Source organism: Pelodiscus sinensis, chromosome 27 (genome assembly GCF_049634645.1).
Source record: "Pelodiscus sinensis isolate JC-2024 chromosome 27, ASM4963464v1, whole genome shotgun sequence".
In the NCBI taxonomy this organism is placed as follows: domain Eukaryota; kingdom Metazoa; phylum Chordata; order Testudines; family Trionychidae; genus Pelodiscus; species Pelodiscus sinensis.
The window spans coordinates 14,903,909-14,926,239 of NC_134737.1; the positions used below are offsets into that span (position 1 = coordinate 14,903,909).

Genomic DNA, 22,331 nt, shown 5'->3' on the forward strand with positions numbered 1-22,331 from the left:
ACAAAGGGAGAAAATCTCCCCAGAGAAACGCCCCCCAGACGACGCCCAGCAGAGGAAAATGGATCCCAGGGAGGAGTGGGCAGGCAGGTGCTGCAGACCCCACCTTCACACTGCAGCACGGACCTTGCCCGTCTCTGCCTGCGCTCCAGGGCGCTGGCCAGCCCTTCGGGTCAGCGAGGGCTCTGGGCAGGGCTAGCTCGCTGCCCGGGCCGCTCCAATGCGGCTGTGTCTGGCTCCCGCGGCAGGCCCTGCTCACGCTCCGTGCCACCGGGAAGCCCAGGCTCCTGGCCCAGCCATCAGCCGGATAATTCCCTCTATTATCAGGACTCTCCCCGTCCTCGCCTGCCCCCGCCTCTCCCAGCCGCTGTCAGAAGCACCCTGGCCGGGGCTCGCAGCCACACGGCGGCCAGGCCAAATATAGCACGGCTTCACGACGGGCCGCTGCGAGCGGCGTCCCCCGCCCTGCTCCACGCAGGTGCCTCCCACAGCTGGACGCGAGCCTGGCAGCTCCAGGGGCGCCCACGGGAGCAGCAGGCCTGCTGTCAGGCTCCCGGGAGAGCTGGGGCAGGGCACACGCCCGGGGACTCCTGGGAGCTGCAGATCTGAGACCGGACTCCCCGCTTCTCTGTAAAGCAGGGGGCCCTGTGGCCACCCTCTCTGAAGCAACCCCCAGGCATTGCTGATACCACCCTGGTTCCTGGCTCGCCGGCCACGTTACAGCCAGGGCTGTTAGATCTCGGTTAACGGAACAGTCGACTAACCTCGTGAGTTCCTATCGGTTGCTCGACTATTCGATAGTCCGCCGGGGTAGGGCTGGCAGCCAGTGCGCTCCGGCCCCACTCCCAAGGAACCCCCTGCCGCCCCGCACTGCTACCTTCATCGGAGGATGCCAGGCGGGAGCTGGTCCACGAGAGGAGTCAGTTTAAAAACCTGCTCCCTTTGCGGACCGGCTGCCTGTCACCCTGCACAGAGGCAGCAGTGTGGAGGGGCAGCAGCCCCTGTCTGGGGCGGTCTGAGCTCCCGGACCTGGTGCAAGCCGGAACTTAGCCAGGCTGCCTGTCCGCCTGGCTTCTAATATACTTTAAATGCAGAGCCGCAGCAGGGGTAGGTCCCGGACCCTGCGTGAGCCAGGACTGAGCCAGCCTGCTAAAAAATGCACTGGCAGGGGTGGGGAGGGAAATGCGGGCAGTCGATAGCATTAACCAATAAGCTTTTCTTACGGGTTAATCGGTTAATCGGGGGCTGGACTCGATGATTCCTGAGGTCTCTTCCGGCCCTAGGATTCTGATTCTAGGATTCACTATTCCATCCCTAGGTACAGCCAGGGCTTTGCTACTGAGACCTGGGGACTGCCCGGAGGGGGAGCTCAGGGTCCGGCCTGGCTCAAAGAGAAGTCGGAGCCGCCCCTTCCTTACAGCCCTTGGAGCCAGGGCAGAGCAGTCGGCGGAGGAGAGAGCTGCACCTGCCAGCTGATGCCACCATGTGTCACCTGGCTCACACCGGTGGCATTTTCCCGGCCCCTGCCGATGGCTGCAGGGTGCTGGGGAAGATGAACACCCCCCCCCCCGCCCCGGGGCGTCTGCACTTGCTCCATGTGCAGTAGGTCACAGAGCCAGGGGGGCTGTGGACTGGCCAGTGGGAAGCAGCGGCCCAGCTGCCTGCTTGTAACCACCCTGCAATCTGACCGGGCGTGCTTCCATCCAGACCCAGGGCCGCACTGCGGTGAGTGCTTTGCGACCCCCTCCTGAGAGCTGGCCAGAGGGACAGGCAGGCCGAAAGGCGCGGCCAGCCAGCGCACCGTGAATCTCCTCCTGGATCCGCTGTCGGCCAAGACCTCGACGCCCGGCAGCATGGTCTTGTGCTCTGGGGGACTCTCGGAAGAGCTGAGCAGGGACCAGAAGGGGGTCCTGGTTGGAGCTGTAGGGGGCAGAACTTACCCCCGTTCCCAAGAAATGTCTTAACTGACAGGCTGACTCAGCTTGCAGAAAGCCTCTCACGCTGCTATAAAGTTACCTCCACTGCTGTGTGCTGCAGCGCGGGGCTCAAATTCCCTGCTGGCCCCCAGGACCGCCCAAAGCCTGGATTTTCAGTCACTCGGCTCCTGCACAGTGGTCCTCCGCTTTCAGCCAAGAGAAATCAACAGGACACGAGAGCGGCCTGGCAGGGTGAGCGCAGAGCTAAGGCCTGCTGCTTTGTCTCTGAGCACGGCCAAGGGAAAGGGGCGTGGAACCCCCTCCCGGAGAACGATGGAATAACCTGCCTCTAGGGAGAATTTCTAGCAGTTCACAGACGGCTCGTGCCCTCATGCAGGAGGGTTATAATCCTTCTGACGCGTGTACCCGGCCTAGCACAGCTTGGGCGTTCTCGTTCCCCACAGAGACATCAAATCTCCTCGCTGGACCTCGTGAAGCTCTTTGCTTCTGCGATACCTTGCGGCCAGGAGTTCCACAGCTTAGCAACGTGCTCCATGAAAAAGGGCTTCCCTTGATCTTGTCTGAAGAGAGGGTGCAAAGCCACTGCACTCAGCCCCCCGCTGCACTGGGCCCTGTGCTAACCAAAGGCCGTTTGGTGCCCTGACCTTGCCGTGGCTGTGCAGCGCCTGATACCGCTCGCTGCTCTGCCGTGTCAGTTTCCTCCAGGGCGCCCGTTCGCAGCAAACTGATTGCAAGGGAAAAAGAAAGTTCATAATCCTGGCCCAGCCTCACTCTCTCTGCAGAGCCCGGGGGCTTCAATGAGGCAGGGTGCCTGAAACGCCCTGTGACAGCAGGTGTTCGGCACGTCTCGGCGCTTAGCCCCGAGGAATATCTGGGCTGGGTCCTGGAGCCCAAATCGACAGCTCCCGCGCCTTAGCCAACAGGGGAGGCAGCTGGAGACAGGAGGCCCTGCCTGTTGCAATCAACAGTGACTCTCCCTCTGGCTTTGCTCTCCGCCTCCTCCATCTACAGCAGGGCTGGGCACAATGCAGCCCAGGGGCCGGATCTGGCCCACCTCCCTGCATCTGGCCACCTTCTGGTTATAGCCTGCTGCCCGGGCCACCGAATTTCCAGGCAGTGGCTCAGGCAGCAAGATCCCATTGAAATGGCTCCCGGTTGCGGTGCTACCCCTGCAGGGGCCGGAGCCGTGAGCCCTTTCAATAGCAGCCATTTAACGGACTCGGCTCGCAGCCCTGCCACTACCACGTTGCCTGGGGTTGCTGTGGCTAGTTAAAGGGCTGCCAGTCGCGGCGCTAGCCTAGAGGGGCCAGAGCTGTGGACCTTGTAAATAGCCGCAGCAACCCCAGGGAGCAGCCAGGCAATGCAACGGCAGTGGGGCCAGGAGCTGCGAGCCCTTTGCTGTCTTTTTAATTCAAAGCCTCCAGTCCCGGAGAACTCGGGGGGGAGGCTAGTCCCCAGCCCCGCCCCTTCCTCCGCAGGCCCCGCCCATTCCAGGGGTTGGTGCCAACCTGCGACCATGTCCCAAAGTTCATTAAGTGGCCCCCCTGCAAAAATTATTGTCCATCCCTGATCTACAGCCTCCCTCCCTGTTCTACCCACTGGCCTCTTCCACGCTGAACCTACAACATCCCTACGCCCTCTGCCAGCAGCACTGTCCGCAGCCTGACGGGTGTCAGGAGCAAAGAGGCTGTTAGGTTGACTGACCAGTGTCCCCCACAAACTAACCTGGCTTGTGGAAAGACACATGACTCTTGTCTTTTCACATCCTATCGAAACACTTCAAACGAGAAACCAAGGCAACCCAGCACCAAAGCGAAGCTGCAATTAATACCTAGAGCCCTGCAAAGCCGCAGAGAATGATGCAGATAGCTTGTGACGGCGCGTTGGGGTTCCCCCGACTCCTGCACCCCCGTAATAGCACGAACAGACTCCATCTGCCAGTAGAACAGAGGGAGTTTATTGCTTCTCCAGGATACAGCACAGCACAGATGTCATCTGGTTCCAGGGCAGGCCTAGGATGCCTCAGCCCCCTTGAGATGAGGGAGACTGGGCCCCTAAATCCCAGCCCCTTTCCCTAGGCTGTCTCCTCCATGATACCAACCAGAAACTGCCCCATTTCTAGCCCTGCCCCCCAACCAGGGGATGGTCTCCGCCTTCCTCCCTTTGTCTCTCTCCCTGGGAGGCGACCTGTCGGACAGGTTGTGAGCCCCTTGCCTAGTGACTCATCCGCTGTCCTACAAATAGCCGCCAGTGGAGGTCACCTACTACCCAAGCCCAGCAACCAGCAAGGCCCCACCATAGCACACTGGGTTATAGAGCAGACAGCACCCCCCCACTACATCCCATAGCTGCAGCTCATTTTTGTGGACACTGATCCGGGGACACATTTTATACCGAGGGCCCTGCAAATTTGTGACGATCTGCTCTCTCTGCGAGGATCCGCATCTGCAGATGTGCTTGCAGCTAGCATTTTTGCCAAGGCGGGGCTCTATTAATAATGTTCAACCAAACTGCCAGTCAGCAATACAACCAGCAAACCAAGGGCAAATCAACAAGCCCGTCTCAGCGCTGGATGGGCGTTAAATCATCAAATTAGTGAAATCAAACGAAGACTAAAAATAGCCAACCCTTGAAAACCCCAAAGCAGATTCGAAGAGGGTGGCTTTCCATTTAATTTTAATTCCAGCTAAAGAACTCCATCCCTTCTATCGCGTGAATCCAGCTCCGTAGTTTAATACAGAAACCACATTTTGATCAAGTGCCTGGTGCCAGTTATAAAGCTTCCGTCACAGATTTCAGCTCCAAAGGGAGCTAACCTTTTCCTCCTCCAACAGAGAGATTGCAATACAGGCAGGAAAAGAACGCCTGTCATAAGCAGAAATGCGACCGCTTTTGTGAAGCAGGAACGGCAGGTGACAATTTCAAATCTCTCAGAATGTGCAAACACAGAACTCAGTGATTCATGCACAGTATAGCCTGCAAACCGATCTACTTTCCGATCTTATCCCTTGCATTATATTTTGGCAGTACTGCAAGGCCTGCGGGAATATCGGCCAGGATGACGTTGGCTTTAGCAGTAGCGTAGCATGGTAGGAAAGGGTTAATATCTTTTTAGAAATTAAACTGAATGTCCTTAATCTCTCTTTCGAAATTGCGAAAGGCTTTTGTGGCAAATTTTTCAGTTGGGTCAGAACACAGATAGGGTAAGAGACGTGACTCCGCGAGACCTAAAAGAGGCCTTGCACCTAACCACAGGTTCCTGCTTTTCCCACGTCAAGGGGAAATCATAGAATCATAGAACTGGAAGAGACCTCAGAAGGTCATCAAGTCCAGCCCCCTGCTCTAGGCAGGACCAATTCCAACCTCTAGGCAGGTCCAAGAGGGGCATCAAACGATCTTATTCATGCATAGTCAACAGATGTCCCGATCTCACCACTCAATCGGGTACGTGTTCCATGCCCGGGTCTTCTGGGAGAGGGTGTGTAAGTACGGTACTATACTAGGTAACTAACTCTGCATTCTTAGATAAGCACAATTATAACCAAACTTCGTTAATGTTGCCCTCCGGGGTGATAGACTCAGTCTGCGTGACCAGTGCTGTGTGCTTTGTATTGTTTGCCATCTTAATACCAGTCATAATACAAAATGTTTTAATTTGGTCCTATCCTCACCGAGAGCGTGGCCGCTGTGGTGGCTCCACCTCCAGAAACAGAGCTTTACAGCCGTCAACCTTTGTGACCTGGGGAAGGAGGACGAACCTGGAACCTTCTAGTCAGATCTGGCGAGCCGTATAACCCCCCATAAATGATACTATTCTTCAACCCCAGGCTTCAGCAACACACGCCCAGAGAAATCCGATTCTAAAACAAATACCGTTGCTGGAAGACCACAAGGGAGCACGGCTTTAATAAAGAATAAAAGAAAGTTCTTCTTCACACAGTGTGTAGTCAACCTGTGGAACTCCTTGCCAGAGGAGGCTGTGAAGGCTAGGACTATAACAGAGTTTAAAGAGAAGCTAGATAATTTCCTGGAGGTTAGGTCCATAAAAGGCTATTAGCCAGGGGATAAAATGGTGTCCTTGGCCTCTGTTTGTCAGAGGCTGGAGAGAGATGGCAGGAGACAAATCGCTTGATCATTGTCTTCGGTCCACCCTCTCTGGGGCACCTGGTGTTGGCCGCTGTCAGCAGACAGGACACTGGGCTAGATGGACCTTTGGTCTGACCCAGTACGGCCGTTCTTATGTTCATAGGCTACGTCCCCATTTGAAACATTAAACGTGGCCGCAGCAGCGCTGTGAAGGTCAAGTACGGCCCGGCACTGTGTAAGCCATCGAAAGAAGGGGGATGGGAGCCCGTTTACGTGGGCGCTTTGCAGCACGGTGACTTCCTACGTGCCGGAGGGGGTTTTTTCACACCCCTGTAGACGCGGCTTTCGGCTCCAGCGCCCCAACACACAAGAACCTCACAACAGAGCGAGGCAAAGCAGGCTGCTCCCTCAGTCCTCCCTTTCTAGCCCGGCTGCTGAGCTCAGAGGTACATTTCCCTACAGCGCCCCCTAGTGTGAGCTGACATTTCAAGTGACAACGATTACACAGCTTTAACTGTTTCCGATGCAGCACACGCAGAACACACTCGGCGTAGTTTGATGGGGCAGTATTTAGGGCTTTTTAAACATCTTCGCTGGAGAGCCTTAATTAAGGCAGACTAAAGAGGCGGTTTAACTTTCAGCTTCCCCGTGTAGGCAGAAATGACTTGTCAGACTGACGGTCAAACAGGGCAAACTGCCTGTTACCCAAAATGTCCGAAACCACTTTGCCTTCTCCCCAAATTGTAGATCTGTTTGCTGGGGGACTCTGACTCACACCTCTCTGTATGTGAAGCGTGTCTTTGGTTGCACTGTAAGCCCTAAATAACGTGACATGCTCATACCCTGCCAAAGAATGAACAGAACCTGTCATTAGACATGGAAAATGACAAAGGATTTTGCTGTTTTCACTGTAAATAACTGTTACATTCTAGAATTAATAGGAAGGAGTTTGGAAAGTTATAAACCAGGGCGCATCTTTGAATTATGAAAAGGAAATGCTTTAAAGGTCTGGGGGGGGGATCCTAATTAATAAAGGGAGTTGATACTGCAATGAATCAAACATAAAAAGCCTCTGACACCCGGACCAGCCATGTGGAAGGGAGCCACCCTTAGACCAGAGTTAACCGAATAAGAAGTGGTGAGGTTTCTTTTCAAAAAGCGTATTTCCTTAGGGTTGCCGGATGGTTTCAACAAAAATACCGGACGCACTTGACATGACATGACATCACATCACATTACCAGGACTCGACAAATCGCTGTATCTACTCACCCGTCATGAGTAGATTTCAGCCGGTCGCCCCGTGCACCGGCGCTGCGCGCATGCACAGTGCCGGTCTGGCGCATGCGCGGTGCGGGGCTGGCGAGTAGATCTCGCCGCGGTTCGTCGAGCCCTGTACATTCCATCTTATTTAGAAAATACTGGACATTTCTATTTTCTCAATTTGTTTCCCAAACAGAAAGCTCAAATACTGGACTGTTAGGTTCAAAACCGGACACCTGGGAACCCTACCTTTTGTTCCTTAACAAAAATAACTGATAGTTACCATGCTGTGTCTGCACCCAGTAGGGAGACCTCCAGTAACCACACTTCAGATTCTACCTAACGATATACACATGCTCTCCTTTATAAGCCAAGCAAATTGGCCTCCGCGCGATTTAAAAAAACAACAACTGAAGCAGTAACTTCTTATAGTCTAATCTTAACCCTTCCACACCCAACTATTCACATAGTAAGGACGACACTCTCAAAGGCTCCTTACAATCTCATGCTTCCTACCTGAAAAAACACTGGGGCTACGTCTACACTGGCCCCTTTTCCGGAAGGGGCATGTTAATTTCAGCCATCGTAATAGGGAAATGCGCGGGGGATTTAAATATCCCCCGCAGCATTTAAATAAAAATGTCCGCCGCTTTTTTCCGGCTTTTAGAAAAGCCGGAAAAGAGCGTCTACACTGGCCCCGATCCTCCGGAAAAAGTGCCCTTTTCCGGAGGATCTTATTCCTACTTCAAAGTACTTATTCAAAGTAGGAATAAGATCCTCCGGAAAAGGGCGCTTTTTCCGGAGGATCGGGGCCAGTGTAGACGCTCTTTTCCGGCTTTTCTAAAAGCCGGAAAAAAGCGGCGGACATTTTTATTTAAATGCCGCGGGGGATATTTAAATCCCCCGCGCATTTCCCTATTGCGACTCGTGAAATTAACATGCCCCTTCCGGAAAAGGGGCCAGTGTAGACGTAGCCTGGAAGTGTGATATATACGCTGGGTACTAAAGAACTGACCCATAAATCCCAAGGCTAGCAGGCACTGTGTGGTCCTGCTTAGCACAGGCCAGAAACCTGCCCCAGAACCATTCCTACAGCAGAGTTTTTAGAAAAACATCCAGCCTCGATTTAGAAATTGTCAGTGATGGAGAACCCACCATGACCCTTGGTGAATTGTTCCAGTGATTCATTACCCTAACTATTAAGCTGTACGCTCATTTCCAGTCTGAGTGTGTCTAGTTTCAACTTCCAGTCACTGGATCACGTGAGACCTTCCTCCGCTAGGCTGAATTGCTCATTATCTTACTATACATTTTAGAAACGCGTGTCTGTCTGTTGGTGAGTCTGTCTGATCGAGAGCTCCTAAACAGTAAGAGCCAGGACAACCTTTGATCACAACTTAAAGCAAGGTCAGAGTTAAGGATATACGCTCATCAGGCAGTCGAGTCAACTGCTCGCTTCCCTCCCCCTCGCTGCCTCTGTATCGGGGCAGCAAGGGGGGAACAAAAGCCAGTCTCTGCAGTGACACCTTCCCTCTCCCTTCCCCTCAACACTGCTGCCATCCTGTCAGTACAGCCTGCAGTCTCTTTCTTGGTGAGACATTTACCGGGAGCTGTATTAAAACACAGTTTGCTTGCACATGGTTTACCAAGCAATCCAGATCCCTCTGAATCAGTAACCCGGCCTCTTCATTATTTACCACTTCCCCAATTTGTGTCCGCTGCTAACTTCATCAGTGATGATTTTATGTTTTCTTCCAGATCACTGATAAAAAGAAATTAATAGCATAGGGCCAAGAACAGATCCGGCAGGCGGGCTGGCGAGTAAAAGACTGAGCCTGCTTACAATTGCATGTTGAGACCCATCCGTTGGCCGGTTTTTAATCAAGTGACGATTGAGGTTACAAGTAAACGTAACGAGAAATCTTGGTGATTTGCATTGTTCCTTGGTGTAACTGCTGAGCCTCACCCATACCGCATGCCAAATGCTTGCAGGACTGTAGTGGTGTATTCAGTACATGCCTAGAAGTGTCTTGGCTCTGTCTACACATGACTGATGAATTGCTGATTGAATACTGACTTGGCCCTGGGTGATTGGTTGAGAAGTTTGAGAAATACTGTCCAAGATCGTTGTAAAAACTGACGGGAAATGAGCGTCGCATTCACTTGGCAAGCAAACGCTCCCACAAAGAGGGGGTCTCCTATTCCGTTCCATTCTAATATTGGTGAGAACACTTCTCCAGTCGCAAATCTAGTTTGTCAGATTTCAGCTTGTCCCAGGGAGAATTAATTAAACTGACCCCTCCCTGCCTTTCACACTTACAAAGTTTGACGCAAAAAGCCAACAGAAATAGCTGGTTGGGAAAAACCAGCCACTCCACATTCAGGAGCAAAATTAAAAATAAACCTGGGTTCAGTGCCACCGTGTGCACTTCCTGCTGAGAAATGAGGCATGTTACAGTCGCTTTCCTATTTTGGAACTAGCTCACTGGTCACACAGCTTAGTTCCTGTCATCTTCGTCTTCCCAGAGAAAAGGGACTTCAGCGCTTAGGGAGATGAAACCCACTTAAGAAACAGACTCAAAGACTTTAAGATCAGAAGAGACCATTCGATCGTTGTGATGGACCGGGCCGTGTCTGGGCACAGCTGAGGGCGTCCGCTCAGGGCGAATTGCTCAAATCCGGGGCTTCTTACAGCCCCCTTGACTGGTGACCTCTCCGAACAGGCCACAAACCAGTCTCACAGAGCGCTTCAGCAACCTGCCTGAAGCCTCCCGAGCAAAACCCCTCCGACACTCCAGCAATATCCGATGGCCCCGGGCCTATACACAGGTGGGGGGTCCTAGCACCCAATCCCACCTACCCCGAACAAGTCCTGTCCGGTTCCAAGAAACCAGCCACAGATCCCTGGTCAATTTACCCTCTGGATCTTACCCACAAATCATGCTGGGCCAATCCTTTAGAATCTATATCTAAAGGTTTATTATCACAAGAAAGAAAAGCCTGAGAGTAAGGTTATTAAAGTACAGTACGTTACATGCACCGAATCTCCCAGTTCTCGATGCAGGCGCTAGCAGAGATGTTACAGCTGCTGGTTTAAAAGTTCTTATTGCACATCCTACGACCAGGATGGGTTCACAGGTCTTCCGGGCTCTTCAATCCCTGCAGTGCTGCCTCTGGGATGAAGTGCTGAGCTGAGAACCAAATGGCATCGACCACATGGCCTCTTTATACCCCCTTCCTGGCCTCTTCTAGTAAGTAGCAGGTCACCTGGTCCTCAGCCTCTCTATGTTCCCTGCTGGCTGCTCTCAGGACAGCCCCCATTCTTTGGGTGTGTCTTTGGCCCATTGAGAACCATTGTCCCACAGGTAATTAGCATGTCCACAGGCTCGGCCCTGCCCAATGCTTAACCACATGCAGGGAAATCTTCAGTTTCCACACAGATTACAGATCTACATACACAGACATTATATACTCACATAAACAGTGTACACAGGATCAGAAAACAACAAGCTCCCATTCAATACCCCACATGGCTCCCTTTCATACAGATTTCTGGGGCCAACACCCCCACCTAGGGGTGCAGCAGCGATCTGGCTGCTTCCCTCCAATTCGGTAATGTGACAATCGTCTACTCCAGGGGTAGGCAATCATTTTGGATGAGGGACCCCTCCAAGATATGGTAAGTGGTCAAGGACCACACTTATCTATGGAGGAGGTGCGGGATCTGGGGCAAAGGGTGGGTGCAGAAGGGAGCTTGGGGTAGGGGACTGGAGCAAGCCCCACCCCAAGCCTCGCCCATGCAGAAAGGAGGTGGGGTGGTGCAGGGCCGGAGCCTTCCTGGCCCCAGACAACAGGGAGGGAAGTGGGAGGGTGGCTTGAGGGGCAGGGCGGATGCTTGGGGGCAGCGACACGCAGCCCCCAGTACACCTTGAGCAGGTGTTTTGGGGGCGGAGTGTGGGCGGGGCCAGGCTGGCGGTTTGGGAAGGCATCGAGGCTGACCGACCAGCACAGCCGTGGAAAGAGGGTACATCTGGCCTAGCAAGTGAGCGTTTCGGGGGTGGCTCTGGCCTTTGTGTGTGCACCCTGGCTCATACAGTGCACTGCACACATCACAGTGTGTTCTGCATCACTCGAGGGAAGGGGGTGAAAAAATCCACCGCTACCCCCTGGGGTGTTGTCAAGCCCCCCACCCGGTTGATGGAAGAATTCTCCTGCCAACCCAGCTACCATGTTTTGGGGAGGTGGATTAACTTCAGAGCCAGGAGAACCCTCCTGCTGGCGTAGGTAGCATCAATACCAACTCCATGAGCACCAACTCAGGGCTGGAGCACCCATGGGAAAAAATCAGTGTGCTTAGCGCCCACTGGCAGCTGGCTTCCCCCCCCCCCCCCAGCGCCTCCCACCCACCAACAACCCTGCCGATCAACTCCTCCCCCCCTCCCAGTGCCTCCCATCAGCCGCAAACAGCTGTCCCCGCCTGCAGGTGGTGCTGGGGGGGGGAGGAGGAGGACGAGAGGTGGGGCACAGGAGGTGTGGGGGACAGAACTGTGCAGGAAGAGGAGGGGTGGGGGGGTGAAGTGAGGGCCTGGAAGACAAGGAAGCTGGTGCCTGTGGTGAGTGGGCTCTGCCCGGAGGTGCTACAGCTGTGCCGTGGGAACACTGAGCATGCAGGCAAGCCCCAAATCACACTCCCGTTGACAGAAAGGAAGCAAAGGGCTGGATTCCTGCCTATGATTCAGCCTGCGCTGGGCCTCAGCTGGCTTGACTCTCAAACAGTTGTGATGTGCTTTGATTCTGTAACGTGACCTTTGCAAATGGCAAATCGCACCGTTAGCGCCAAGTGCAGGTTGCCGGGTGACTGCTCGTGGCCTTTCCCTTGAGCTCAGCCCCCTCCAGCTTCTGAATCGCAGAGAGCGCAGCGTGAAGGCAAACGCCCACATCACCTTAACTCTGCCCCCTGGACCTGGCAACAGCCACTGGGAACTAGCCCCATGCAGCCAGCTGCATTCAGTGGGCTAGGTGTCGCTGTACTGGATGGTGGAGGAACAGGTGGGGGCCACCTGGGGTGAAGAGCTCCAGGGATTAGCCAGAGCCGCATCAGATCTCTGGTACCAAGAGAAAGGTGTGGCTCTGGGTCGGAGCAGAGGACAGAGGCGCAAGAGGACTTTGAACTTCCAATCGGCATCATTTCAATGGCCACTTGTGGGGGCCGAGCCCGGGCCCTGGGGGTATCTTGCCCTGGGCATGGGCAGTGGCTATGCTAGCAGGCTGTGGCTTTAAAGATGGGGAAGGGAGACTTGCTTCCAGACCCCCCTGCCCTTCCGTTTCTGCCCCGGCTGGGTTTGCAATTGCAAAGATGCCAGGATCTGAGTGTAGGGAGGCCCTGGTTTGTCATGGGCGCTGTCCCTTTAACGCCCCTTGCTCCAGTGACCCCATATGGATCTGGTCTACGCGCCAATGAACGCCAGCGAAGTTCAAGACAATGCGGCGGCTGGAGAGCCCTTAGACGAGCTGGAGCAGACAACAGGGTATGAAATTGGGGAGGGGGGAGGTCTCTACACATCAACCAGCAGCATGGTGGTCTCACAGAAGGGTGAGTGGCCCATTTGTCACCAGGACATGCAACACAGGCGGAATCAACGGCTCCGAGACCTGGGATCAGCTCCATTCATGTCAGTGGTGGTCTCCTCTGCTCCCCGCTGCGGGACTTTCTGCGGTGGGGGGTGCGTGCCCGCTCTCCACGCCTCACCCCAGGCTCTGTAAAGGCAGGGGACTGGGCTCAATGACCTTTCAAGGTCCGTTCCAGCTCTAGGAGATAGGCATCTCCATTCGTATCCTATCTCTTTCCCTAGGAGACAAAGTCTCTGTCCTTTCAACAGGAATGCACATTTTCTAGGGGTGACTATACAAGGGAGGAGCAAAAACACCCTGGTTATCAAATCATCTCTCCCAGCCCCTTCACCCCAAGGCTACGTCTAGACTGCAAGCCTTTTTCGAAAGATACTTTCGAAAAAACCTCTTTCGAAAAAGAGCATCTAGACTGCAAGCAGTACTTTCAAAAAAGCAAGCCGCTTTTTCCAAAGAAAGCACCCAAGCAGTCTGGATGCTCTCTTCCGAAAAAGCCCTGCTTGCATTCAAGAACGCCTTTTTTCGAAAGAGCACTTTCGAAAAAAGGCATTCTTCCTCGTGAAATGAGTACCGCCGTCGAAAGAAAAGCTGCATTCTTTCGATTTAATTTCGAAAGAACGTGGCTGTAGTCTAGACGCAGGTGAAGTTATTTCGAAAAAAACAGCAGTCTAGACACAGCCCAAGACAAAGGAACCAGGCCCTGGACTTCGGGGGGATCCTGACCAGCAAATCAGACAGAGAATCAGCGATGTTGCTGGGAACATGTGCTAAGGATTTTACCTTGAACCAAGACTTGCTTGTTATTTTTAGCTACTAGAGTTTTATCTGTCTCTTTAACCATTCCTGACTTTAATACCTTGTACTTAAATTCGTTTGATTTTTAATGGATGGATTGCACCCTCAGGGTGTGTCCTGCATGCTGGCAGGCTGTGACCAGCCTCGGTTGGGAGCCACGTGCGAAAGCATTGTGAGGCACACGGGCAGCGACCCAGCCCCACGCTGGTCTGGATTGCACCCCACAACTCCAAAGACGTTTGCCTCAAGATATCAGACTCTTCCAAGTTAACAAGACACTTGCTGACTTTACTGAGAGCTGCCTCAGACCCTAAATCAGTCAACTCCATTAGGTGGTGAAGACACGCCAGTCGGCCTCACTCATAATTAACAGGCTTCATTTTGTTGCCTACTCTGGCCCTTACAATGTGATATGGTAGCACTGCGTAAAGGATCATGCCTGGCTTTAAAGGGCCTTACTGATCCGATAATAGCTGGGTAGGGGAGCTAGAATGCAAGGAAACAGCTGGTAATCAGGGAAAACAGACATCATGCGGCTCTAACCCTTCGCAGGGTATTTTTAGTTCTGCAGGGCTGCGAGGAGCAGCGTTGGGGAAGCAGGTTTGTTTCTGGAGAAAAAGCTTCCCCGTTTTACTATTTCAAAAATAAAATGAAAACTCTCCCCCCCGGGAGACGAAAACTCCTGACGCTGCCCCAGGGTGTCGAGAGGGCAGTGTGCAGCCGGTAGCTCCCCTTGCAGCCTGGGTCTGAGCAGCTGGTTCACACCAGATTTGCTTTGGATCCCTGAAGAGCAGCGTAGCTCTGGAGCTGAATGATCAGAGAACGCTGCTCCTGGGCCAGATGGCAGAGGCTGAATCCATCCTTTCCTGAGAATCAGCCTCTTCCCAAAACCCACCCCCCAAACCAGGACACAAGCTGTTCTTACTTCCCAGAACCTGTGCTAAGGGTACCGCCGCCTGCCATTATGGCCCTCTCTGCCTTCCACGGTCTCCCCGCTTCCTACAAGCTTCTTGTCCTCTCAACTTTAAGGTCCTTCATGAGGTAGGCCTGGCCTTCTCCCCCCCATGCCCCTTGAGCCCTCAAACACGTCAGCCCCAGCCCAGAACATCCTCCGACATCACACTTTGAGACCAAAAGCTCCAGCCCACTCCTCCGGTCCGACCCGTACGTCGCAGGCCACCATCATCACCTGGGCCCCAAGCCCAACAGTGTCAACCCACAAAGCCACCACCCTGTCCTCCCGAAGGCCCGTTTCCACCACAATGGCCCTGGCTACTCTGCTCACATCCCACCAGGTGTTTGGACCGGTCATCAGGGCCTGAACCGGAAAGCGGGGGAGCACCCAGCGCCATCGGCATCCTGGCCCCACAGTTCACAGGTACGAGGGCACTGGACAGACCACTGCACACCACAAACCAGATCAAAATACACCCCCACCTCCATGGGTAGTGTGGCTAGTCACTGGCCTCTCCCTGTCGGAGGACATCCTCACCAGAAAGAGTAAGGGCACACCGGGCAATAGAAACCAAAGAGTCCTGGGGCTTCTCTCTCTGCTTGATAACGACCATAAACTCATCACACTAATCGCAGCATTTAAATCAAGTGCCAGCACTAGAATTTCACCCCAATCTATATATAGCTATGTTTAGAATGCATCTGTCTGTGGGTCCAGCCGGCTGTCCGTGAGTCTGTTTGTTGAAGAATTCCTAGGACCATCAAATTCGGTAGGCTGCTTTCTCTTATCCTAACTTAAAGCAAGATCAGGGTTTGGTTGTACCAGGAAAATGGGACGTAGCTAGAATGGGACTGTTTTCCATACCATGGAAAAGAAGGAGGCTGATTGGAGGGGAGTGATCCTGCACAGTTACCACTAGGGGCAGCGAGCGCAGGGGAGAGCTATTTTGCAGAGTGATCTAGGACCACCAAATTCGGTAGGAGGCTTCCTCTTCACCTAACTGAAAGCAAGGTCAGGGCTTGGCTGTGCCCGGGAAACTGGAAGCCTTAGGAAACGGACTGTTTTCCATAACAGGCAACAGGAGGGGCTGTTGTTCCGAGGGACGCAGTTTGAGTGTGGCCACTAGGGGGCAGCGAGCGCACAGGAGAGAGCTATCCTGCGGAGTGACCCCCAGGGGAGGTCCCTGATGGATGGGGGGGGACAGAGAAAAAGTCTGTGCCAGATAGGGACGCCCCCAAATCACTCCTCACCCCCCAGCCTCCACTCTTGCACCCTTCCTGTCCCCAGCCTCCTACACTCGCCCCCACATATCCCCAAGGCCCTACTCTGTGTCCTGCACCCCCCACGCTGCCAGCCCCCTGCCCTGAAGGACCCGGGCAACACCCGATACGTCTGCTAGTATTTCTATAACATTATAAACCAACTAGAGTGCCGAGGAATGGGAGATCATGGTGTTCCCTGCACAGCTCCAATCTGCAAGGTCCTTCCTCACCTTAAGAGTCTGCATCCGCCCACAATGAATTCACGGCTCCTGCAGGGAGCTCATGACCAAGGCAGGCAGCTGGCAAAGAGGGTTTCATACATACACCAGCGACAAGGGGTAACAGATCTATTGTATGAAAATGCCCGTGTCATTTTCTCCGCTCAGAGATTTTCCTTTTTAAAGGCTCAGCACGGCGCCGAGAGGGAAACTGACAGGCTATGATTCATCCTAAGCCTCTCCGGCAGATACCGCTGCCAACACAGACATGATAGTTACCAGCATTAGCCTCTGTCCCAACTCCACGATCGCCACATGGCCCCGCTGCGGGCTCAGAGGATAGCATCCCTAGCATCCTTGCTGCCCAAGTGACCTTGAACAAGCTGCAGAGATAGGAGACTTCATGCCAGACCAAAGCAAAGCCCCTTCACTGTGCTGCATTGGCAAATGAAATTGAATGTTGGTAAATGTAAAGTAATGCACATTGGAAAAAATAATCCCAACTATATATACAATAAGACGGGACTAATTTAGCTACAACTACTCAAGAGAGACCTTGGAGTCATTGTGGAGAGTTCTCTGAAAACATCCACTCAGTGTGTAGTGGCAGTCAAAAAAGCAACAGAAAATGAGGAATCATTAAAAAAGAGATAGAGGATAAGACAGAGAATATTTTATTGCCTTTATATAAAACTATGGTACGCCCACATCTTGAATACGGAGTACAGATGGGGTCGCCTCATCTCAAAATGATATATTGGCATTGGAAAAGGTTTAGAAAAGGGCAATAAAAATGACTGGGGGTTTGGAACGGGTCCCATATGAAGAGAGATTAAAAAGACTTGGACTTTTCAGCTTGGAAAAGAGGAGACTAAGAGGGAATATGATTGAGGTCTATAAAATCCTGACTGGTGTAGGAAAAATGAATAAGGAAAAGTTATTTACTTATTCCCACAATATAAGAACTAGGGGTCACCAAAAGAAATGACTAAGTAGCAGGTTTAAAACAAACACAAGGACGTTTTTCTTCACACAGCGCACAGTTAACCTGTGGAACTCCTTGCCAGAGTATGTGGTGAAGGCTAGGACTTTAACAGGGTTCAAAAAAGAGCTAGATAGATTCATGGAGGTTAGGTCTGTCATGGCTCCTTCCCCACTCTGGCATGATAAATGCAGAAGTGGGGGCCAGCAGGTGTATCCTAAAGCCTTATCTATCAGGCTTTGGTATAAAACTTCCCCCAAAATCTTAAAAACCTAGATCTTGGGAATAAAACTTCCGCTGCCACCACCCAAATGTTGATAAAGAAATCAGGGGAAAGATCATTTGGGAAATCTCACCCCTAAAATAAAAATCAGGGCACACAATTAACCACTGCCAGGTTAATAAAAAGAAAAGAAAGAACTTTTATTATTACAACAATATTCCTGTTGCAAGCATAATGACTAGATAGGGAGGTAACAAAATATACTCATGGAGAAACTCCATGGGCCTAGAACTTAGTTACAAAGAAAAGCCAAAACATCTTTTAAACCGTGCCAGATCTCAGATCCCATACCCAACCCTTAAAACAATAAAGCCTAATGAAACTACCTAAACTTTACCCTACTTACAGAAAATGAAGAATGGTGTCTTGGAGAGAGAGAGACATGCTTGTCCCTCTCTGTAGCTGCAGAGAACTCACCCAGAGAGACAAAAGGGAGAAAGGAAAAAACCCAAATTCCTTTGTCCCAGTTTAAAAGTCCCACCTACATTCCTATTGGTCACTCCACCTGGCGAGGTGTAGTTAACCCCTTAATCCCCAGGCTGCTGGCTAACCCTCATCATCATGACAAGGTCCATCAATGGCTATTAGCCAGGATGGGTAGGAATGGTGTCCCTAGCCTCTGTGTGTCTGGAAATGGGTGACAGTGGAGGGATCACGTGAGGATTCCCTGTTGTGTTCCCCTCTCTGGACAAGTGGCGTCGGCCACTGTGGGCAGACAGGACGCTGAGCTAGATGGACCATGGGTCTGACCCAGGCTGGCCGTTGGTATGTTCCTTCTCAGCTCTGACTCACGCACTGTTCTTGCCCCGTGCTGCCTGCTCTGGGAGTATTGCTGGGCCCATCCCACGGCACATGGTCAGAGCCTCCTGCCCGGCTAGGGGCACTGAGCACAGGCGGCCCGGCTGGACCCAGAGCTGGGGGAAGGGGCAGGGAAGCCACCCGCTTGGGCTCCAGGCTTTCTTCCTCACTCACTGGGGATGTTCCCCTGGGTTCTTCCTCCTTTCTACAGGGCCCTTCACGTGGGCTACCTCTGGCTGCCCAACACAGCCATTCCACCACCCCCTCCCCTACTCACACAGCCCCCCAGCTGCCGCCTGATCCTGACAGCCACTGTGGCTGCCCCCGAGTTGGCCTGATAGGCTGGGAGAGGGGAGAAAGTTCCCTGCCGCATCCCCTCAGCTGCAGGAGGTCTGAGCGAGCCAGGACTCACCCCCCAGCCCTCCTGGCTTCTCTCAAACCCACCCCCAGCTCCTGAGAGGCCAGGACCTGGCTCGCCCGCCTGCAGTTGGACATGGAGCTGAGCCACCTGCCCCCAGGCTGTTTCCTCCTGAATGTCACATGGCAGAGGTCAGCTCGTGGCCTGAGCACGGGGGTTCATACCCCTTCCTGACTCTCAGGCTTTTGTGGGGAGCAGGGCCCCATCCTTTTCAAAACCCACTGGACTCTGGGCCTCAGCAATACTGGGTGGCAGTGAGGTCCCCAGGCTAATCCAGCCCAGGCTTTGAATGACCCCGTGGTCTGCGTTACGAGGTGGCCCGAACAGACGTCCCTCTCTCCCTTCTCCAGCTCCGCTATTCCATGCGCTTTCATCGGGGTTCCTCGCACCTCCCCCCACGCTGAACAAAGCGCACCCATAATCCGTTCGGTGTCTCTTCCTCAGGCATTCCCACCACGCCTCCCATTTTCCCACTCCGCGCTGGTTAGGCCTCTGTTGGAGGATTGTGTCCAGTTCTGGGCACCATATTTCAGGAAGGATGTGGAGAAATCGGAGAGGGTCCAGAGAAGAGCAACAGGAATGATGAAAGGTCTAGAGAACATGAGCTATGAGGGAAGGCTGAAAGAATTGGGTTTGTTTAGTTTGGAAAGGAGAACACTGAGATGGAACATGTCAGCAGCTTTCAAGCATCTAAAAGGGTATCTGTCACGTTACTGGATTTTGAGGGGAGCAGCCAGATCACTGCTGCACCCATGGGGGGGGGGGGTGTTGGCTCCAAAAATGGTATAAAAGGGGGCCATGTGAGGTGTTGAATAGAAGCTCACTGTCTGCTAATCCTATGTACACTACTCATGTGATTGTATAAGTCTGTGTGTGGAGTTAGGAATCTGTAATCTGTGTGGATACTGAATATTTCTCTGCATGTGGTTGAGCATTGGGCAGAGCCCGGCCTATGGACGTGCTAATCAGCGAGGCCCTGTGGGACAATGGCACTCAATGGGCCAAGGACACACCTCAAGAATGAGGGTGACTCATACCTAAGGGCTACCAGCAGGGAGCACAGGAATAGGCCGTGGGCCAGGTGACCTGCTGTAGCCAAGAAGAGACCAGGAAGGAGGAATAAATAGGCCATGTGGTGGACTCCATCTTGGTCTTCAGCTCAGTACTTCACCCTAGAGGCAGCAGTGCAGGGATCGAAGAGCCCAGAAGACCTGTGGACCCATCCTGATCTAGGATGCGCAACAAGGACTTTTAAGCCAGCAGCTGTAACATCTCTGCTAGAGCCTGCATCGAGGACTGGGAGATTCGATGCATGTAACGTACTATCCTTTAACAACCTCACTCTCAGGCTTTTCTTTCTTGTGATAATAAACCTTTAGATGTTAGATGCTAAAGGATTGGCTCAGCGTGATTTGTGGGTAAGGTCCAAAGGGTAAATTGACCTGGGATCTGTGGCTGGTTTCTTGGAACCGGACAGAACTTGTTCGGGGTAGGTGGGATTGGGTGCTAAGACCTCACACCTGTGTATAAGGCCCGGGGCCATCTGGGGCATGGCTATTGCTGGGGTGTCGGAGGGGTTTTGCTCGTGAGGCTTCAGGCAGGCAGCTGAAGCGCTCTGTAGGACTGGTTTGTGGCCTGTTTGGAGAGGTCGCCAGTCCGGGGGCTGTAAGGAGCCCCGGATTTGAGCAATTCGCCCTGAGCGGCCACCCTCAGCTGTGCCCAGCCACGGCCCGGTCCGTCACAGTATCACAGGGAGGAAAATTGTTCTTCTTAGCCTCTGAGGATAGGACAAGAAGCAATGGGCCTCAATCGCAGCAAGGGAGGTTTAGGTTGGACATTAGGAAAACTTCCTACCTGTCAGGGTAGTCAAACACTGGAATAAATTGCCTGGAGAGGTTGTGGAACCTCCATCCCTGGAGATATTTCAGAGCAGGTCAGACAGACACCTGTTTGGGACGGTCTGGATGGTGTTTGGTCCTGCCGTGAGGGCAGGGGACTCAAGATCTCTTCCAGCTCTAGGAATCGATGATTCTGACGATGGCCAGAACTGGACACAGGATTCCAGGCGAGGGTCCCACATCAATTGATAGAACCGCTGGTTTTCCATATTAATCCCCTTCCCGGCCCTAATGCATCCTAACAGTTTGTTGGCTTTCCCTGACCACGGAGCAGAGGTCTTCACGGACACCATCCATTTAGAACCCGGGAGGGTGCATTTATCTCTGGCATTATTCACTGCATCATGCAGGTCTCTGACCCACGCGGAGTTCTATTTGCCATAACGTTGTCGGTTATCCGGCTTGCTCACGTCACTCTGACTAAGCCAAAGACTTTTGTGCCATCTGCAAATTTTGCCACTTTCCTTAGCCCCCACTTCAACAGGTTTGTTAATGATTTGGGGAAAAGTGGTACAGACGGAATCTCTCTAATCCGGCACCCTCAGGACCTAACCAGTGCGGAACCAGAGAATTTGCCAAACCACGGATGCTCTAGCAGCATTGCCAACACTTTCACTTCTTCCTGAGCTTTTGGAAGATATTTAGGCATGAACTAGAGCTAAGTAACAGTGAGAGCCAGGCCTGGGGGATGCAAAACTTTATGGGACCACAGGAAACTTGGCCACACCCATGATGTGCGGACATCCAGCTAACTAAAATCACGCCAGACCCCAGATGTTGCCAGCCCAGAAAGTGCCGAAATAGAGGGGTCTGGCCTGTATTCATATGGATCTTTGCCATGCACTTTCAGCATGAGCTCAAGTTGCCACATATTCCTGCTCTTTGTTGGGTTGGGTCTGTGACGTAGTGGGGGTACCTGGCTGGTTTCTATGCTGCTGGATCTGGGGTAACCCCCACTGGCTGCAGTGGGTACCATGGCCCAGCAAAACAGGATGAGTCACTATGCAAAGGGACCTCTCAACTGGTATGGCCAGACACCCCCCATGGAGAGGAACAAAGGAAGGTGGATGCTGCCCTGGCTGGGGGGCAGGGCTGGAGGAGAGTTAGGTTAGTTTCTGGCTGGGAGCATGGAGGAGGCAGCCTCAGCAACAAGGGGGGGCTGAGGCATCCTAGGCCTGCCCTGTAACCTGATGACATCTGTGCTGTATCCTGAAGAAGCAATAAACCACCTCTATTCTACCGGCTGGTGGAGTCTGTTCGTGCCATTCTGGGGGTGCAGGAGACGGGGACCCCAACGCGTCGTCACACGTCTCAGCCAGTTTCTGGTCCTGACAGGGGATACTGCATCTCACTCCAAGACAGATTCGTTTCCTTAGTAACTTCGTCTGAGGGACTGTGTGCAAAGGGCTATTGGGAAAATCCAAATGCACGACTCCAGAGAGGTCTCCGTTAGCCATTACTTTACCGGCACAGTCCATGCATTCCACTCGATTAGCGTGGCACGATTTCCCTTTGCAGAAGCCACGCCGGTAAGACACTCGTCTCCCAATCCTCCGAGCAGCTAATTTGTAATCAGAAATCCTACCAATTCACCAGCAAGGCGTGCAGATCAGTCTCACACCAGCTCCACCGCCAGGGGTCTTCCAGGGTGGGAGGGCAGCGCGGGGAACCGCCAGCCTGCAGGCAGATCTCCAAGTGCAGCCGAGACGCCCAAGCCTTGGCCCCTTGCCACTGGACTCGCAAGGGTTGACTCGCTCCACTGCAGGGGGCGCTCCAGTACCAGGCCAGCCGGCTGTCCCCTGGCCCTAGGCAC

The 22,331-nt window shown here is 53.1% G+C and overlaps 1 protein-coding gene across 6 annotated transcripts in view; it reads right to left on the reverse strand.

Annotated features, from left to right (window-relative positions):
- PPFIA4 (PPFI scaffold protein A4) overlaps positions 1 to 22,331 on the reverse strand; it is a 143,412-nt gene that overhangs the window by 90,281 nt on the left and 30,800 nt on the right. Inside the window, exon 1 of one of the 6 annotated variants that reach the window (XM_075910023.1) lies at positions 2,014 to 2,659. The exons of the other annotated variants lie outside the window; for them this stretch is intronic. The gene's annotated coding sequence lies outside the window, so the exon portion shown is untranslated. Of the gene's footprint in view, positions 1 to 2,013; positions 2,660 to 22,331 lie in introns of those variants that run through there. 6 annotated transcript variants of the gene reach the window in all.